This window comes from Diabrotica undecimpunctata, chromosome 3 (assembly GCF_040954645.1).
Source record: "Diabrotica undecimpunctata isolate CICGRU chromosome 3, icDiaUnde3, whole genome shotgun sequence".
NCBI lineage: Eukaryota > Metazoa > Arthropoda > Insecta > Coleoptera > Chrysomelidae > Diabrotica > Diabrotica undecimpunctata.
In genome coordinates, this window is record NC_092805.1 from 136,337,304 (window position 1) to 136,359,508 (window position 22,205).

At 31.6% G+C, this 22,205-nt stretch overlaps 1 protein-coding gene across 4 annotated transcripts in view; it reads right to left on the reverse strand.

Annotated features, from left to right (window-relative positions):
* Positions 1-22,205, reverse strand: part of LOC140437463 (uncharacterized) — a 519,890-nt gene that overhangs the window by 75,715 nt on the left and 421,970 nt on the right. The gene's annotated exons all lie outside the window — the stretch shown is intronic.

The window sequence follows — 22,205 nt, forward strand, 5'->3', positions numbered from 1 at the left end:
TAATTAGGAAATATTTTGCTAACAGTAAAAGTTGTTTAAATTTCCTCTACTAATACTATATTTCGGTTTAATGGCGTACTCGCCATTCCTGTAGTATTGAAGATAAACACCAAGTTTCAAGCCATCCATTCTTCTTAGTAGCAGATTCATTTAGAATTTTAATCTATTACGTTAACCTTTTTGTTTTTCTGGCCAGAACCCAAACATTTCATAGTGAATGCGATTCGGCCGTCTGCTCCGATTGGCTATCTGACCAATAGCAGTGAAGACTTATCATGGAACAAATGTATCCTTGGACCACAATCCAGTAGTAGCAAATGAACTAAAGGTTAAAAAACATCTAAAGATGTTAAAACCACAAATAAACACTAATCAATTTAAAGAACTAAACATATCAAGAAATTCAAAATAAAAACAAAATTAGTCGGAAGTGTAGAACGAACATCCATCCGATTGTACGACTGCAAACATTAACACCTACACAAACTACAAAGTACGAATAAATTACACAAGAAATTCTTGGAAACATATAAAAAAGAAGAAGGATTTATGGCCATGACAATAGAGCTAAGTGAGAGATTTTGATTCTTACAAACTAATATTAATGTAGGTAAAAGAAATAAAATAAGACTTACTCATAATCAATTTAATTTTACTACCAAAACGACCGGTTTCGCTTTCTACACTTTGCAAAACATCTTCAGGTCAAACGGTACAAATTAAATTAAATGCTGAAATTATAAAAAGCCCATATTAGGGTCTGTCTTATAAAGATAGAGATCAAAAAAGTTACAGTAATTATGAATATATTACATGTCTGTGTTTATTAAAATGCATAATATTGATTAAGCAGACAAAGTAAAAACCCACAAATTGGTAAGAAATTGAATTGTAATAAATTAATCAATTTTATGCATTTTAATAAACACAGACATGTAATATTGGCATAATTACTATAGCTTTTTTGATTTTTATCTTTATAAGACAGCACCCTAATCTCGGCACCAACAACGACATTTTCATTTCTAAATGTGATACGAGCCGTTCACCGTGCTTCGAAGGGCACGTAAAGCCGTCGGTTCCCCTGGGCTAGTGTGCATCGACACTAGCTACTTGAAACAGGGTTAAAGATGCGATCGGCGCCGGAACAATCCGAAAGGATCTCCCCGGCAAAAAAGCCATACGATATTATTATTATTATTAGCACCCTAATATGGGCTTTTTATAATTTCAGCATTTAATTTACTTTGTACCGTTTGACCTGAAGATGCTTTGCAAAGTGTAGAAAGCGAAACCGTTCGTTTTGGTAGCAAAATTAAATTGATTGTGAGTAAGTCTTGTTTTATTTCTTTTACGTATTTGAAATGGACTCACACAAGCAACACATTCATGATTTAATATTAATATATTTGTATCATTTTAGTCTCTTATAAAGTAGATCAGTGTGTTAAGAATATTTTATAATAAAAATCCTATTTTATATAACTTTTAAACCACCACCAGTAATTGTTTATGGTTGATGTGATAATTTTTTTCTTCATAAAAATTTAAATTAATGAATGAAATCCACTAAACTTTAATAATAAAAACAATAATATTGCCTCATGATAGTTGATCGAATTCTCTCTAACACATTAAGCTAGAAGTGACAGAAAAAAACGTGTATCTGTGATTATTATACATAGAACTTAGAAAATCATTTATCGTAAAGCTAATTCTGCTTACGGATGTATAATTGGTTGGAGTTTAGAATACGCTAAATAGATATCCAATCAACGATGCGCATAAATATAATTTGACGCAGATTGTCTCGATCGTGACAGTACTTTCACAATGTCAACTGATAAAATGATAATTGTCATTCCAGGTTAGTATTATCAGACATTTTACAGTGAAAATTTAATTTTGTATTTATTGTCATAAAAATATTTTAAATATATCGAGAAAGAACAAAGACTAATATTAAAATTATTAAATTATTTTCAATTAGAAAAAGAGAGATTACGATCCTACAACTGTCAAATTTAATTAAAATGTCATGCAATAATTCTCGACATTCTTAAAATCCTATATGACGTCAAAATTAGTGACGCACTGAAAGAAGGGACAGACTGTACCTTATATTGTCTAAAAATAAAGATGGAAAAGATAACAAATGATGTAGATCATCTTGATAGTCTAGATATATTTTCCAGGATTTACGTTAGATGTAACATCAGAGCATATTAGTCTGTCTTAGTCGTATACTCACACGTGTTTTAAAAGAGTTCGACGTTATGCTATGAATTTTTATTGTACATAAAAATGTAGCTAAATTCTTAAGTACGAAAATTGTTGTAAAAAAAGTGGTTTTCGTAGTTTTAATTTGTGTGGAGGGAAAGTGACAAGAAAGGAAAGAAAAAGATATAGCTAAGCTCAGATTAGTACTCTGTACTTATAGCTAGTTGCCGTTGAAATTGCCGTTGAAATACACAATAACTTTTATTGATTATAACGAAACTTTTCAAACTTCAAACAAACTATAAGTTTATCAAACTTTATTTTTTTGAGAATTACTATTTTACAGCTACATTTTTACTTTTACCTATTTATTTACTGAATTAAAATGTCTTATACTCCAGTCGTCAGAAACAAAAATGCCACTGAATTTCTAAAAACCATACGAAGAAGTTGAATTTGGCTGATAATGTCAATTTTAGAACTCCAAAAAATATGCAAAAAAGTTTACTGCATCTATCTCTCGGCTTTCCCCTAAAATCATCAACGTAGGGAGAAAAAGTGGAAAGAATCGATTTACTAAGAATCTGTACGTCTTATAAAAAAATGTTTCAAATAATAAAAACAAAAATGTTATTAGCACTTTTCGAAATAATCGAAAATATCGAATTTTTACCGTCGAGTTAATACAAATTTTATTTATAATTGATTTCGCACTCATTAATTATATTCCGAAGCGTCGGTTGCTTCAAGGGTTGTTCTAGAGCGAACGGTTCATTCTATATAAAAAGAAAGAGTGGTAAACTTGTTTGCATTTTTTTGTCCCAAAATTGACACTGTCAGAAAAATTCAGCTTGTTGGTATGATTTTTAGAAGCCAATCTCTGACATCTGGACTATTAAATACTAGACTAAAAAATACTACTATTTATTTGTCTCTACTGTCTTATATTTCTTGTCATTTATTACGAAAAAACAGTTTTCAGTTTAAAAATATTTGATTATATCTTCTTTATTTAATTTTACATTCTTCATATTTTTCTGAGCAGCAACGCTAAATGATCCACACTTATGTTTCAAACCTTTTTCATTAAGACTATTTACGGCAAACAATATTGTATGAATCATTAGATGGTTTAATAACTTTTTTGCAGTCGGTTTTTTTTTATTTTACAAACACCATTTAATCCAAAACTAATTTGACTAATTTTTAGTGCCCTTTACCCTTTAAAACTTTAATTTGTTGATTATCTCGTGCAGTCAAACAAATATAACAGTTGCGTTTCACTATCTCTCATTTGGTATTTCAGGTAAATTCCTTTTAGTATTTCCTTTCTTATCAGCACATAGACTTGCGAGACAGGTACCACAAATACTCAGAGGATATTTACAATTTAAAATATCAAAATCAGAACATACTATGTTTTTAATTAAATTTGATTGATTAATATTTATTTCATAAGCTCACAATAGTTTGCTTTTACATCTAATTTCTCGTCCACACGGTGCACAAAATTTTAAAGTTGAAGTAATGACTCGACCATCAATGAAAACTTATTTTAACTACTGAAAAATAATCGTAAAATCTGTCAGTTGTCAGTTGTCAGATGTTAGTTTTTGGAGAGTCTTCTAAAACGTTTAAAACACCTATTTTTCTTTATTTAATATTCAGTAATGTTAAAATATATAATTTACACTGATAAATAATACTTTGGGGCATTTTTCAAATATGCAAAAAAATTATACATACATTGTAAAAACGACGAATACAAAATAAGTCAATGAAGAAATTCTTTACGTCTATAAATTTATTTATTAATTATCATTATTTTAAGAAAAATTATCAATTATGTTTATATAAATATTTGGAATTTCCATATAAATAAATATGTATAAAAATATTTTTTATTTGTACTTTATTTTATATATCCAATTGTATATTTAGTTAATTTTCATGATCACATAGAAGTAATTATGTCTATATAAGTATTTGTAACTTTGACCGTATTTATTATGTTTATATTATATTTATATTACGCATAGTCTAGTTAATGTTATTGATATAAAAAAAACTCCATTTTGTTAAAATTTAAAAATCATCATTTCTTGTGAGTACTAGTAACTACGATCTCCTCTTTAACAGATTGTGGATCCTTGAATGTTGTATAAAAACACCCTGCCCACCGATTTCTTCATAAAAAGGAAGACAAGACAAATTTAGAAAAGTATCTACCGATTAGTCTTTTAAGCCATATTTATATAACTAACTGTTTAGAAGTTAATAAAAGTATCTTTAAACTAATCTTAGAAAAAAATTCCATTAACGATGAATCAGCAGTAAAACAACTTTTATCTAAAATTGCTCCCGACTCATTTACCAATAAATATACCAGATAACGATATCGATGCCCACTTTTTACTAACTCCTATGAGGGAGCTTGCAGCAAACATTAAAATTTTTAAAAATACATCTCCTAGTATGGACGGTATTAACAACTACCTCATGTTAAAAAATCTTCCCGAAATTACTATAGATTATATATGCAAAATATTTAACAACATTTTACTAAAAGGAGATAATTGTAATTCTCTTAAGCAATATCTGGTCATTTCTATACCTAAAATAAACGATCGTACTTCCTTAAGAGCTATTTCTCTGACGACATGTCTACCAAAAACACGTGGTGTGAAAACAAAGGCATATAAAGGAACCATCGTCTGTCTGTTACAATTAACTACTGATATCCAATTGTCCTACTCAAATAATAATTATTTAGCAGCACTATTTCTAGATATTTCGGGTGCATATGATAACATATAGATGTGCACAGGTATTGGTTAATCTATTTGTTAATAGACAAGTCTTCGTTCGGTGCAATAATAAATTGATTGATCCAAGATTATTTTATCAAGGTTTGCCGCAGGGATCTGTGCTTAGCCCTTTGTTGTTTAATCTATATACTATGGATCCACATGGTATGGGTATTAATGGTAATATTTTACAATACTCCGATGATTTCTGTCTCTACACTTCTAAAAATACTTATCAGGAATGTATTGATTCAATAAAACGGATTATGTACAGTGTAAGAGAATACTTTCTTAACCAAGGGTTGAAACTTAATTCGAATGTGGTGTTGTTTACTCGTCATTGCTTACCAAATATATCTTGAATTGATAATCTGTATACCTGTCCAAAAACACTATACATATCCCGATGTCACACTTCATACCAAATTATCATGGGAAAAACATATTAATAACTGTTGAATTAAATGCGAAAAAAGCCTAAATGTTTTAAAGGTATTCAACCGTCACCAATGGGGCGCTAATCCTAAGGTTAATATTATGTTTTATAGGGCATATATCAGGTAAATTCTTGACTATGGTTGATTTTTATATGGGTCTGCTACAAATACTAGACTTAAAAAATTAGAATCCTGTACAAAGCCCTGCGTTTGGTTTTAGGTGCACTTAAATCTAAGCCTACTGAAAATCTATTAGCCGAATGTATGGAACCCCGTTACAGTTAAGACGTCTTTTGTTATTTGAAAAGTTTATCCTTAATTGTCAAGGTAACAACCAAACCTATCGATTACAAAGAATATCCGACATATATGTGTCTAACTTAGTTGACAAATGGTGGCATAACAAAAATTCTCCAACTTTAGCTATAGCGTTTCGTAATGTTTCTTGTTGAAACTACTTTCTTCCAATCTAATTTCAATATTATTTATTCCCAAAATAAAGTTTATTTCCCTACTTTTGATGTTAACAACGCCATTCAACTTCAGAAACAACTTTGTCAAATTTGATAAGCCATATAGGATTTTCACAGATGGGTCAAAATCCATTGTAGGAGTTGTGTGCGCGGTATATATCCAAAACAATCAAGAACACATTATGTTTAAATTATACCAACAATATTCCATGTATTCCGCAGAACTATTTGCAATATATCAAGCTCTGGAATGGACTATTGTAGTAATGCTTTCGGATTCAAAATCTGCGATGTCTGCTTTAGATAATTCGCATAAGCATATATACAAAAACAGTATTATTGTAAAAATTTTAAAAAATCAACTAAAGTTACATAAAATAAATAATTCAGTCTCTTTCATTTGGGTAAGGGGACTTGGTAGTATCTCGGGTAACACCAAAACAGATTATTTTGCTAAAGAAGCGGCTTTAAAAGGATTAGAAATAAGTTAGCTCAATAGAAGTGATTTTGTCTCGCTGCGTAAACAAGAACTATCATCAATCAAGAAAAGGAGTATCAAGAAAACTGAGAAATTAAATGGAATGCTCTCTGTAACAGAAGTAACAATCTTTATACAAAAATTAACCCTTTTTACCTACTGCGCGTTTTGCTGCAAGAAGTCATCCCAATAGAAGATTATATTCAATGTTTGTTAGATGCCTTGTTAATCATGCTACTGTGAAAGCCTATCTTCATAAATTTAATTTAAGTAAAACGATTGTAATGCTAACTCTGACGATATCAATCATTGGATGTTGGGGTGCATATATAATGCTACTATTAAGTATATATTGGAAAATCTGATAAAAGAACAAATACCTCTTCCTCAGAGTCAATTATCTATTTTATATATCTCTCGTCCCTCGTCGTAATATTAGGCTTAACCAAACGTTTTAGGGATATTTAAAAAGGACTAAAAGAAAAATTTAGTAGGAATGTGTAATGTGAATAAATTGTGTAATATAAATCTAGCTTTCTTTCCTCTGTCTATCCTTATGTTATATATTTACCTCCTAGCCGTCTTTTGTTGTAATAAAGTCGCTATGAAAGGCACCTTAGCGTGAAAAGTATCCCTAATTATGTAACCTTTTGTTGGTACTAAATATTCACTTTAAATTGGTTAGGGCCCTGAATAAAACGAATCAAAGTATGGTTTCTTGTCAATCTACTGATTCTTGTGATATGATAGTTACAATATATTTTTAATTTACCTCTAGACGAAGTAATATTTTGTTAAGAAATGCAATAGGTCAATACATCATTAACAAATTCAACCAGTCAAATACATTATCGTGGCTGAATGGATCAAGTAATCCAAAGCCATCAATTAAATAAAAAAAAATCTTTAAATCAAAAAAATGTGATTTAACTAAATGTAACTAAACTTATTGATAAAATGATTAAAACGGTTCTAAAAACATGAATAACGCAAAAATAGTACATAAATACAAATATTATTGCTCTCTCAACCCACCAGATTTTTTAAGTTGGATGAAAACTACTATTCTCTTTATAGCGAACCGTGTGACTGCCATAAATATGACGAGGAAACGTTCAAGAGTACCGCGTAGTTTTTGTCTGCAGTATTTCAAAATCTTCCGGGTAAAGTGAATATACTCTTGGTATATAGTAAACTGGAAAACCTTTAACCTACGACTGCTCAACATTTAATATATGTTGTCGTAAATATTATCAGTCTTACGGCATTTCTAGAAGATTCGTATCTCATCGGTCTTTGCGTTTAAGGAAATTTTATCACCATCGTAATTAAAAACGATTACATTAATTTTGATTAATTTTGTACATTTAATAGTTGGAAATAATTTTGTAATAAAAATACCCGGATTAAAAACGTTTTTCGTTGATACAATTATCCCAAGTTTGTTAATGCTTCTCCGTCTTTATTTTTCGTGTGTTTCTTTAAGACGTTATTGCATCTTCTAAGTTCTTTGCTACCACAACTTTATCCTTATCGTCACTCGACTATCGATTTAATTTGGTTCAATTTTTTTTAATTCTTGCAGTATTTTCTTTCTAGATTTTTTGGGTAGCCCCAGGCATCATTTGATGAATTCTTAAACTTTTTATTTCTGTTCATAGATGGGAAATCACTAAGTTTTCAATTGCTTTTTACAGATCTGCCAAGATCTGTATTATAGTTTTTTCTATTTATCTGTAGTCTTCTTCCATAGTAATATTTAGTATGTTGTATTGTTTGTCTTTAATCTCCACTATTAGTCTATAAGTACCACCTATAGTCTAGTCAATGATTTATTTCTCGCATAATTTTCTAAAAATGTCAATTTTTTAATAAAAAAACACTTTTTCAAACTATTTTTACGAATTACACAAGAAGCATATATTTTATCAAAAAAAGGTGGTACAGTAGACAGTATAGTAGACTGGCACGATGCTTCATACTACATTTTTTTTATATTTTTAAAATGTAAAGTTTTTAAAATTAAACAAAGTAATTTTATTACTTATTTATGATTTATATTTTAAATAAATTATATTAAAATATTTCAATTAATTATTAAAGAATAATCTACATGGTCGAATTGCTAGAAATAAACCTTTTACTAGCCAAAGAAATAGGCTTATTATATTGGTGTTCACAAGGGAGCATATTAACAAAGATTTGAGCTTTTAGAAATTGAGATAATTACATCCCTAACTAAAAAATAATAATTAACCGTTTACAATTTACTTTACTAATGTATTTATACTATGCTTTAAAAGTTTGACTGGATTATAATGCTTAATTTTGAAAAAAAAAATTTTAAAGTTAGAGGAAGATTTTTGTACTTTTACAAAAAATTCCTTTTTTTCTCAAATAAATCGAAAACTATTAGAGGTACACAAAATTGCAGGTTTTGCTTTTTTTATAAAAATTTTTTGTACAAATACAAAAATTCTACTAGCAATTCAAATTCAATTTTTTTCAAAACTAAGAATTTTAAAGCAGCCAAACTAAATGATACTATAAATACATTAATAAAACATTCAAAGTGAATTTGAAGGCAGTAACGATTATTTTTAATTAGAGTGGTAATTAAGGGGTGATTTTAACGTTTTTTGTCGGTGAAAAAAATAAGTAAAGTTTTCCACGTAAATGATTGGTTTCTTCATATTTGACGTTGTAACTTTTAATTTTATCGCTTGACAAAGGAGAAACAATATTGTTCTGAAGCTATTTTCTTGTGGAATTTTAAAGTAATTACTATTTAAATGGGAATAAGCCACAATTAAAGGTTAAAGTACGTTTATTGACGTTTCAATTTCCACTTCGGAAATCGTTCTCAAAATACAAACATTAGTTTAAAAATACAAAATACAAACTAATGTTTGTATTTTGAGAACGATTTCCGAAGTGGAAATTGAAACGTTAATATAATAATAGTCTTCCGTTTTATACGGCTGTCGCGGCTTTGGGAGTATAGCAGGGTAGTCTGCTATATCTAGGGCCTACAGTATACAAGGAAGGTAACATGGCCAGTGCTACGCTTCAACCGTCTATTATTACCCCTGGTTTTACCCAAGGTACTCATTTTTATTCAGGCTGAGTTGACCTGACGACGAAACGTTAATAAACGTACTTTAACCTATAATTGTGGCTTATTCACATTTAAATAGTAATTAAAGGAGAAACAACTTTCAATAAGATATTTTCCGCTTTTATTGGAGCTACGCAAACAAAAACCCACCATTGTTTTTCTTATAAGCTATATTTTTTATAAAATATAGGTGGACAGGACATGTTATGCTAATGGAATAAAATGACCCAGCTAGAAAAACGCTCCTTGATAAATCCATTGGTCAGAGAAGAAGAGGAAGACCCAGAATAAGGTTTCTTGATAACATCAATGAAGACATGAGAAATATGGGAATACGTGCTTGGCGGAGAAAAACGATGGAAAGGGACGACTGGAGAGAAATTCTTGAGGAGGCTAGGATCAACGCAGGGTTATAAAGCCAGAATGATGATGATGATATTTTATTTATAAGAATGATTTTTTTGATAAAATACATACTTTTTGTGTAATTCGCAGAAAACCGTTTGAAAAAGTGTTTTTTTTTTGTTAAAACATTGACATTTTCACTTGCGAATAAGTCGAAAAGTATTTACTTTCAGAAAAAAATGTATGGGACAAAAGTTGCTTTGAGTTGATTAGTAGATTCATTACCGGTGTTATTTTTAATAAAAAAAAAATTACCTCCGAGAAGAGATTGCATCCCCCCAGAGTAAAAGCACTGTACGGAACAGGGTCTACTTTAAACATTTTGAAAAAATTTGATTGTATGCAATTCCTAGAATGGAGAAGAGATTAACCATAAAGATTATTTGTTAAGTTTGTTTATTTACTGATTATTTGTTTTATTGTATTTTCGTTTGTTTGTTTTGAGAACGATCTGGTAGTAAAAACGTCATTAATAAATAAATTTATTCGATAATTTGAGGTTCATTTATAAAATATCCTTAAAACAAAGATTCCACAAACAAACAACTTTAAAGACATATTGTTGTGATACGTTATTCAAAATATTTAAATATTAAGAGTCTATTATTTTTAATTTCCACATTTCAGAAGCAATTATTCACGACATAACGAATTCCCCAAAGTTACTTTATCTTTCTATTTACCATTTGACCTTTGTTGGCTTTTGGCACAAGTCCATTTCCGCAATAAAATGAATTTAAATGAGAATCCATTAATAAAATATTCAGCCCGTTCATCTCGTCGCATGACCTCGGCAACCGACTTCTATTTATTAAAAATCTTTCAAATATGCGATGGAATTGTTAAAGCACCTTGTCGTTTCGTAAAAGTGGAGTAATTACGGAAAGAAAGTCAAGTTCAAGGCCAGCATATTACGAAACTAAGAATCGATCGCGAGTGAGGTGACCGTTCTCGTTGCACCAGATCTCCTTCCTCAGGTGTACAGCATAAGCTCAACCTGCCGATTGTAGACTGTCTGTGTGATCTACTTTCTCGCAATTTTTTTTTGTTATGTGAGACACAGGCGTGGCACTTTCTGAGTAAGTATCTTAATTTACTGAATATTTCCGGTGGGTTTATAAGAGGAATATTGATAATATTTAATATAATACTTAAGAGATAAATGAGAAGATAAAAACTCTTTTAATTTTTTTGTTCTTAATTTGTTCATTAAATAAAAATAAATTTTTGGAATTAGGAAACATATGATTAAAATAACGCCCTAAAATTATTTTGAAGTTATTCTCATTACATTTTACTTTTGTAATTAATATAAAATGAGAAGTAATCAGAATTGTAGCATTAAAACAATTTTATTGCAGTTTAGACTTCTCGGTCGGATCGGAAGCTGTTGTCAAACTACACGTTTCGAAAAATAAATTAAATAAATTACTTTGTTTTTGTTACACTGGAAACAACATTCTTGCAGTAATAAATCTTATCTTTCTCACCTATGGTGACAGTTCAGACATGTTATTCAGGTAGGGAAAGATAAGATTCTCTTGTAAATCATGTGGAAAAACGAGGAAATATATTAAGTTACTATTCTGACGGAGTGAGTATTCGGTCTTTTTAGACTTTTTAGTCCCATTTTAGGCCCATTTAGTTTACTTTTAATATCCATATTAAGTCCGATTTTTAACAATCTCACTTAAATTGTATAGATTATGTATCCGAGTGTCGAACTATCATAGCTGATTTAAAACACATATTCTTTAACTGTACCTACGTACATCTAAATACAAGTACGTGGCTGCTTCAAGAATTGCTGAAAGCAGGTTTAAATACAACAATTTTTAAACTAATACCTAATGATATTTCTTAAAATAATCATAAACGGTAAGGAAATAGAAGAGGCAGAAAACTTCACATATTTGGAATCAATCATAAAAAGAAACGGGGGTGTCAAAAGGATGTATAGAGGAGAATAATAAAGGCTCAACATGCATGTAACGCTTTAAACGAAATTTGGCAAACAAACAAAATATTAGAAACAACAAAAATTAAAATTATTAATAGTTGCATCAAAAGTACACTACTTTACAAAGCAGAAACATGGAAACAGGACTAATCCACAACTAAAAAAACTACAAACTTTTGTAAACAAATATTTAAGAAAAATCCTGAAAATATACTGGCCCAACAGAATAAATAATACAAAACTATGGGAAGAACAACGCAAACCAACATATCTACTAAAGTCAAGGAAGAAAAAAATGGAGATGGATTGGCCATACTTTGAGCAACGATGAAAAAAATCACCAGGGAATGCTACAATTTAGTTACATGAGAAATCAGTCATTTAATATGTTTATACTTACAACGTGAGGCTAATGCTGTAACGAATGGAATGCTGTAAATTTTAAAAACATAAAAAACATATAATAAATGGTGTTTTTTTAGAGGTATACAACTTTGAAATGGAATAAAAGAAAGATGATTTTTATAAATTGACATGATTTGTTGGAAAGATAGTCTTTTGGCATTATAATTTAAATATGATTTCTGGCATTTGACAGTCATGGCTCGCCCTGACGTAGTCTAATCTGGAGGTCCATTTTCGACCTTTTTTTACAATATTTGTCGCCGAAAATCAGCAATAACGCGGCGAATGTTGTCCTCCAAGTGGTCAATCATTTCATGCTTATCGGCGTAGACTAGTACCTTCACGTATCCCCACATAAAATAGTCTAGTAGTGTTAAATCGGACGATCTTGGAGGCCAATTCACGGTCCGAAACGTGAAACTATGCGGTTACCAAACGTTTTTTTCAATAAGTTAAGTTTAGCCCAAGTTTGCGCCGTCTTATTGAAATGACAGCTTCTGCACATCATGGTTGTTCAATTGGGAAATGAAAAAGGCAGTAATCATGGCTCTACAGCGGTCATAATTAACTGTAACGTTCTGGTCAGCATCGTTTTTTATGAAGTACTGTTCAATAATTTCACCAGACCATAAAGCTCACCAAACAGTCAGTTTTTCTGGATATAATGGTTTCTCAACATATATTTAAGGATTATCTCAACTCCAAATAGAGCACTTTTGTTTGTTGACGTAGCCATTCAACCAAAAGTGAGCTTCATAGCTAAACAAAATTCACATGAAAATCGGATTCAACGGTAATCTCGTTTTGAACCCAATCACCGAATCTACGCCTTGCTAGTTGATGATGTGCCTTTTATTCTTGCGCGATTAAATGAGTTGGATTTTAAAAGCATGCAAAGCAAGATCTTTCCGCAAAATCTCCCATAAAGTGGATAAACACGTATCTAACTACTGTGCACGATGGCAAATAGATTGATTCGGGTCTTAGTGTATGCTACGATCAACAGCAGCAACATATTCTTCTGTACGGACTGTATGACGTGTCTATGGATGCATATTATCATTTAGAATAAACGTGGTGCAAAAACGTTCCATGGTTAATCGGTTAATCGAATTACTTGCTCTGATGGACTATTATGTTGACCATAAAATGGACGTAGTCCGCGATACGTAGTTCGAACAAAACCACAATTTTCAAACTTAACATAAATTATTTGATAGCTGTCAAAATGGCCGACAGTTAAAAAAGTGCTACTAACTTACATTTCTATACCTATAAAAAACACACCTTTAGATCGAAAAACTGGTACAAAAACAACAATGTCATGTGTTTCGTAAATGCATCGGACCATTTTCCTCTTGAATGATTTCCATCTTAGTTATTTGAATTTCAAAAACCTCATGTTTAATTTCTTGACGTTCGGAAGATCTAACCTCTAAAATCTTCTTCTTTCTAACGGAGCTGTATGTAGTAGAGTATGGGTCACTTGGGCGAGACGGTCAAAGTCCAATTCTGTCCGTGTTCTGTTTCAAGTCAGTGGTGCTATGTCGGTAAGCGTTGGATCTGAATTACCCGCCGAGCTTAGCCAAAACATGAACCTTAGAAAAGACTAGAACAATTTGTCAACTGACAGCTGACGTATACAGGGTGTAGTCAGAAAATTTTTTTGCGACATTTAAGGATTTAAGGAATATGATGGTATAGAAAAATTAAACATGGTGTCACGTCAGTCAAGGACATCAATTCTAATATTATACAGAATGTGGTCAGAAAATTCTTTTCATTTACGGAAGGTAAAAAAGATAGAAAGGAAGGATTTTGTACCGGTCTCCTCTAAGAAGTTGCCTTAGGTTTTTCATTATTAGCATTAAACAAAATTGATATATACATACTTTTTTAACTTTCTTCTTCCTGTAGCGCCTATCCATTTCGTATGTTGGCGACCGTCATGGCAGTCTGTATTTTGCAAACTGCTGCCCTGAAAAGATTTGTGGTTGTTATGTTGACCACGTGTACCACGTACGTACATTTTTCAGCCATAAAATCCTTCCCTTCCTAGTCCTCGTTTTCTTTCTACTTTTCCTTGGAAAATTAATTGCAGCAACCCATATCTATCGCTGTTACTCATGATGTGATCTAAATATTCGATTTTCGCTGTTTCATTGCGGTTAACAACTCTTTTCCTTTTTGAATTCTTAATAAAACGTCCTGGTTAGTAACGTGGTCGGTATAAGTATTCGTCGGTATATCTTCAGGATTCGACGATGAAGCCACATTTCTAAAGCCTCAATTTTCTTGCAGGTAGCGTCTGTGAGAGTCCACGCCTCAACTCCGTACAACAGTATAGGAAAGATATAACATCGTAGTAACCTGATTTTTATGGGTACTGATCAATTGTGGCATTTGAATAGCTTAGTCATTTTTTGAAATGCAGATCTTGCTTTCTCTATTCTACATTTTATTTCTAGGGAATGGTCCCAATTTTCATTGACGTTTGTACCAAGGTTCGCATATTCTATATATCCTTTGATGTATGATTTTCAGAAATAACTTTAAAATGTGGCTCATTAAGCTGATGGTCCAGAAATCATTGCAGGATACAGATTTTGTTTTCTTTGGTAGAGCAATAAATGTTGACTTCAGACACGATCTTGGTATTACTCCGTTTAAATATATGTCATTGAATATTTTTGTTAGTCGTTGAGTAATGTCGGTGTTAAATAGCTTTATGAGTTCAGCATACGCATTGTCAGGTCCAGGAGCTTTATCATCTTTTAGTAGTGATATTGCTTTTTCCATTTTATCTGATGTGATTGGTAAGTGGTCATTACATATGTAGGACGGAGGCAGTTCGGACCTATTATCATTAAAGAGGTCTTGTATATATTTGGTCCACATGTATATTTCTTGATTTTTATCTGTGATGATGTTCCCCTGATGATTTTGCAGTTTGATAGCTGTGTTGGATTTTTGAAGACCAGCTGCTTGTTTTACCTTTTTATGCATATTAAATGTATTGTGTTTTTGTTCCAACAACTCTATCCCTTCACATTATGTTTTTAACCAATTTTCTTTGGTCTTTCGTATTTCGGTTCTTATTTGTCCCTGAATATTTTTGTACATTCTTTTGTTATTCTTTGATTTTCTTCTTTCTTCCATGAGTTGCAGTATATTGTCATTCATCCAACTTTTCCTCTTCTCTTTATTTTCTATTAGATGTTCGTCTCTGACATTGTTTAAGCTGATATTGTTAATGCATATCTGCATTACATATATTCTGGATTGATTCTACTGGATCATATGTTTGCTCCATGGTTCTTAGCTTTTCTTAAATAATCCGTGCGACTGTCTCCTTTGTTTCCTCATCTTTTAGTGTTGACATATCACATTGTTTGTTATTATTCCTTTTTGTAACCTTTTTAAGTCGAAACCTTAATTTACCAATAACATAAATATGGTCTGACGATACGTCATCTATACGTATTATGTAATCAATTTAATTCCTTATTAGGTTTCCTGGTTGATCTTGCGGAGAGACCCAAGTATACAAACGTCTTGGTGATATTAAAAGTGAAACTGGAACAAACCATGAAGTGGAAATATCCAGGAGTGGCTAGTATACCTGTTGAATACAAAGCACGTGGTGTTCGTGTGTATTAAGGTATAAAAAAATTGCTTATTACAAGCTTAAATTTTTATTTTAAGAAGATCTTTTCGGAATAAAATCATTCCATCATCAGTTAAATAAAAAGTTGTTAAAAAACATTGTATGGCCACTTAAAAAAACTTTCGAAGGACATCCGTATTAAAATATAATCCTCATGGTTTTATCAAGGTAAATGCAATAGACTTAACTTATTGATTATTAAAAGCTGAAAATGGGGGCATCTTACATGACCCCCTGTAGCTGGTGAAGTTTTTTTGTCTTACATTACCTCTGATCTGTTCTGGAGTCTTGGGCTAACTGCCCAAGTTAGCCCAAGACTCCAGAACAGATCAGAGGTAATGTAAGTCAAAAAAAAAAAAAAACTTCACCAGCTACAGGGGGTCATGTAAGATGCCCCCATTTTCAGCTTTTAATAATCAATAAGTTAAGTCTATTGCATTTACCTTGATAAAACCATGAGGATTATATTTTAATACGGATGTCCTTCGAAAGTTTTTTTAAGTGGCCATACAATGTTTTTTAACAACTTTTTATTAAACTGATGATGGAATGATTTAATTCCGAAAAGATCTTCTTAAAATAAAAATTTAAGCTTGTAATAAGCAATTTTTTTATACCTTAATACACACGAACACCACGTGCTTTGTCTTGGTGATAGTTTGAAAAATGTATTTAGTATTGCAAATTCTTCTTCCTCTACACATAGTTTTAATCTTTCTCCCCTTTCATTTCTCTTACCTAGACCAAAATCACCAATTAATTCACCGCTTTTTTCTTTAACTAACGTTTCTAACTAATCTCTAAATAAAAATTTAATTTAGAAATGGTATCCAGCAAAACGCAAAAATATGTTGCTGTATGGAGTAGTTTTTTGTTGTTCTTCTTTTTCATTATCGACTTGAACCCCCTTACCCCCCCCCCCCCAGAATTTTCAGGACAGGCTGGTGCTTCCGTGTGAGATTGTGGAATTAAATTCCTACCCACCTATGGTACCTGCCGTGTTTCTGTTAAAATCAACATTTTTGTTTTTTAGAGGTTTTGGCCACATCTCACCACGCTGGCCAGATGGGTTGGTGGGGTAGAAGAATGTGTAATGTCGACAATATACATTCGTCAAAGCACATACTAAATTATTACTTTTTTTTATCGGCAATATCTGAATATTCTCACATACCTAAAATAAAATACGCAATATTTGTGTCCGTGAGTGTATACATAATATTTAACTATGTTGCTAGCAAAGCTATAATTTCAGATATATTGTCAGAGGTTGTCCTGATGTAGATAAAGAGTAAATGCCTTTTTTTGGCCAAACGCTATTTTTAAAAATTTATTGCGATATGCTGACTAGAAATATATCATTTATCTCTCCTCTCTAAACCTGTTCCTCTCTATTCGTTAAATAATCTTATAGTATCCTGAAATCAGAACGATTTCGTAATAATTACTTACATAATTATCGAATTTACAACCATAAAAGTTCTCAACAAATATAAATAATTAAAATATTAAAATTGTGACAAAATTATAGCGGCAGTCGCAATCTACAACTGGTATTACCAAACCTATAATAATAAATTATTTGAAATATTACTTAATAGTTTAGTCATCGTTTTTGGCATAATGCTATCCAGTCTGCAATAAAATCAGCTAACGACTCCTTCCACCTGTTTTCAGCCATTGAGGTTGTTAAATTCAAATTAGTAGTCAAACTTATCGTGAAATTAAGTCAAGAGGTTTAACATGTTGTTTTGCATATGCGAACATTGTGAATACCGGAGAGATTGCAAAGTTTGCAAACTCACTAAAGATAATGGGAGTACTTAAAGGGAAGGAAGTTTGTTTTTCAACCTAAACTATTAAAACAAAGTAAGGACATAACTAAAGGAATTAACTAAAAGAAAACACATTAAGAAAGAGGCGTAGGAATGGATATGAACATTAAATATTGAAATCAAAATAAAAACTGCAAGATTTGTTAAAAATGTTGTCCATTTAAGCTTAAAGACAAACACAAATAGGTTTAGAAATTTAGAAAAAATCCTTATTATATTTCATCAATAAAATGCTGAACGGTTTCAATCTTTTCAGTTGTTTTAGATGGGTACCTCTTAACTTCACAGGATTGGCCAAAACAGTGTTAAAATTATTGTGCAAAAAAGGCATGTAATGAAAAATACAAGGAACTAAATTCAAAGATATTACAGCTTACCCTTTTATGGCCATAACGTTCAATAACCTTCAAAGAGCTTTCTGACTATGTGACAGACGATTAAAACCAATACAGTTTAAATCCTTATTACTGTAGAGATGGAATTCTTTGTCTTTTAAGGGATTTGGGATGGACACCAGAGTCAAAATGTTCTCCTGATAGACCGATGAAAAATAATAGTATTTAAAATTGATTTCATTGAACAAGACAGTCATACCATGTCGTTAGTAAAATGCATTTATTGTTTACAAGATACTAGTAAAAATAAACGAATAATATAGTACATACCTATTAGCCTGTTGAACCACATATAAAAGCTCTTCACTAGGTTAGTGCCGTTCAAATTATAGTACCAATGATCACCTCCATTCAGTAAAGACACTCATTGAAAAATTTATAGAATACAACAAACCTCTAGTCTACGCTTTCATAGACTTTCATAAAGCGTTCGACATGATTGAGCTAGACAGCCGTATAGAAGCAATGAATGACAGCAGGATTGACCATAAATATAGTGAACTTATTTACAATATTTACAAAAATGCCACTATGACTCGACCAATAAAAATAAAACGTGAGATAAGGCAAGGAAATTCGTTGTCACCGAAATTATCCATAACGGCATTAGAGTATGCCTTTAAGATGATCAATTTGGACCACAGAGGAGTAATAATAGACGGCGAAAATCTTAATCATCTCCGTTTTGCAGATGACATTGTCCTTATCACAGATAATATAGGAGAAGCCACAGATATGTTAAATGAATTGGACTTTGCATGTTCGAAAGTGGGCCTCAGAATGAACTTGACTCAAACTAAGTTTATGACAAATATGATCCCCAATAACCATAAGACAAAGTGGTAGAACTGATGGAGAAATATACGTATTTGGGCCATGAAATAAGAATCAGCAGAGAAAACCAAACATGCGAAATCCAAAGATGAATTAGTTTAGCGTGGGCAGCCTTTGGAAAACTGTGAGACACACCTAGGTCCAACATACCAATTAGCCTCAAAAGAAAAGTATTTGACCAATGCGTATTACCGGTCATGACCTATGGGGCGAAAAATATGACTCTAACCAAGACTATGGCTTTGAAATTAACAGTGGCACAGAGAAGAATGGAACGGTCTTTGCTGGGAGTGACGTTGCGGGATAGAATAAGAAACGAAGCTCTGCGAAGAAGGACGAGTATTGCTGATGTTGCATAGCGGAACTGACATGGAACTGGGCAGGCCATGTAGCGAGAATGCATGAGTCACGATGGACGAGCAAAATTACAAATTGAAGGCCAAGAGCAGATAAACGTAGTAGAGGAAGACCACCTACACTTTGGGCCGACGACATCAGGCGTATCACCAAAAATTGGCAACAAAGAGCACAAAATCTTAAAGAATGGAGTAGTTTAAGGGAGGCCTATGTCCAGCGGTGGAGGTGATAAATGAAGACTGGATGATGATGATAGTACATACTTGCTTAAAATATGAAATAAATAACAACACTGTAAAAACGTCATGATACAAGTAAAATGATATAACCTTCCGTTTTCTTCTGATATGCTCCCCTTTTTACAGTTTTAAATTGGTTACATTTGTTGGTTTTGTAAGGTCCTTGTTCAATAAATTCATATTTTTAAAACTGTTTTGTGACCTACACTATTATATATACATTATCGATAAATAGGTGGTGTCTTTTCTTTACACAAGAGTCGAAGAACTAAATTAGGAAGTTGCGATGACAAATTATTTATGTCATAGAGTGAAGTAAATGATGACATACCCTATCAAATGCCTTTTCGAAATCTATGAAACAGGCGTGTATCTCTTGACCGACGTCTAAAAATGGTTGTGTGAGCACATGTATATTGTAAAGCAAACATAGCTTCTCTAGCGACTAGTCCTTTTCTGAATCCCAACTCTGTCTCGTTAATATTAAGTTCCAACTTTCTGTAAACACGGCTATGAATGGTTTTTAGAAACACCTTAAGCGAATGACTCATTAACGAGAGTGATCGATGATCGAAACTTTCCTTTCTATTAGCTGTTTTTGGTATTGGAATGAATGTGGATAAAAGCCAATCCTGAGGAATAATACCAGTATTGTATATGGCGTTAAACATATGTACTATTATTGTAATAGATTTGTCGTTCATAAATTTTAATAGTTATGATTTATCTAATATAGAGCTATTTAATAAGGATTCTTAATAATTTTCATCTTTTTCTTCTACTTCCCTTGTATTTCCAGTACCTTGGGGCCAAGCTAGACCCAATTTCACCTGATATGTATCTAAATTCAAAGGAGAAACTGTTATGTTTTATAGTGGAAATATGGTGTGATGAAGAACTGTTTTAGCTCCTGTACGAAAAATTTTAGCGGCTCAAAATTATATGGATTTGGTGTTGAAACTCATTGTAACGCTCTAATGAGGTGCTTTTCGGCAATGATTTTTTATTTATTCATGATAATTTTTTTAGAAACTTAAGCCTGCTTAAGGCTTAAGTTCTTACCGGACCTTATGATTATAGAGAATTTATAAAAAATGTCAAAAAGCCTACCTTTGGTATTAGGTTTCTTTCTTCTTGAAATGCATTTTTATTAGAGCATGTGTTTTGGGCTGTATTATATAATGATTTGATAATTCGCTTTTTAATATTTACGTTGTGGTTTGAATGGCAATTTAAATATGTGTTTTCTGTATGTTGATTTTCTGTAAAATTTGGTGGCATATAATGTATCATCCTTTCTAATTAACACACCAAGAAAATGTAGTGAGTTCTTGTTTTCTTTTTCCATGGTAAATTGAATTAATTCTTCTTTACTGTTGATGTCCACCAAAAAATTATTCCGTGCTTCTGATCTATAAGGTCAAATCGAGAACACTTCATCTACATATCTTTACCATACTTTAAGATGCATAATTAAGCTTTTAATTATCATTAGTGTATTAAACTACCTTCAAGCCTGATGATCATTTGGGCTGTTAGATATCAAGTTAAGGTGTTAGTCTCTTCGAAATGATATTTTTAAGTTTGCTCATGCATGACAAAAGGCTTTCCTTATATCTATGTAAATAATGTTTATAAATTCAATTTAAATCTCATAGATGGCGGTGTCGTGTCGTTCCCATATTGGTAAATAAAAAAATAGCCATTCTAAGCAACGGTCAGTATAACAAGCAACAGAAGCGAATAATATTTTATCAATAATGGGAGGAAATATTAACCAACACTGGCTAGAGGACGCAATTGTATTGTAACCCTCGTAAGTAATGAGGACTTTTCACTCGTATGTAGAATGGCCTTGCCTTCTTGGGATATTTTATATTTTATTTTCACTCGGTTAGATAGGTGAGTACATAATTTCATTTCTTTGAGAATAAATTTATATCCTCTCGGAATGTAATGTTGCTAATGATGGCCACCCAATGGTTACATAAATTATTAGAGGACTTTTTGTTTAATGCGAAAAAATTGCGGAAACTTGATTGTAGAAATTAATGAACTAAAAGTGATATTTAAATATACAGATACATGGCAAATAACCGACGAGAGGTCTACGTATAACCAATCAAACTTTGTTTAAAAGATGTGCCACTTCCGGGAAAAAGAAAAAAGTTACAAAACACAAAGAGAACAATCTCAGGTTTCGTTTTTAGACCAGGATGTGGATAAAAAAATGTGCAATAGTTAGTGAATTTTTGAAGCCTATTTTATATTATAAATGGCGATGTCAGGAACAGTTCTTCAGTCCGTGCAACAGCAAATGTTTGGTTATTACTTGAATAGTTATAATTTGGTTATTATTTTAGGGGGTAAATATGCACTTTTTGATTGAGATTGTTGCAAAGCCTAAGGTACCAGAAATGTAACTAAAAAATCCTAAGAGTACATTAGATGAGCTATAATTTAAGCTTTTACAAGGTTAATTTCGATGGATTACTATTGCATATTTAGCACTCAAATTTTTTGTAAAAACGCTTCTATGATAATTTTAAATATATTAAATTGAAGCCCTTTAAAT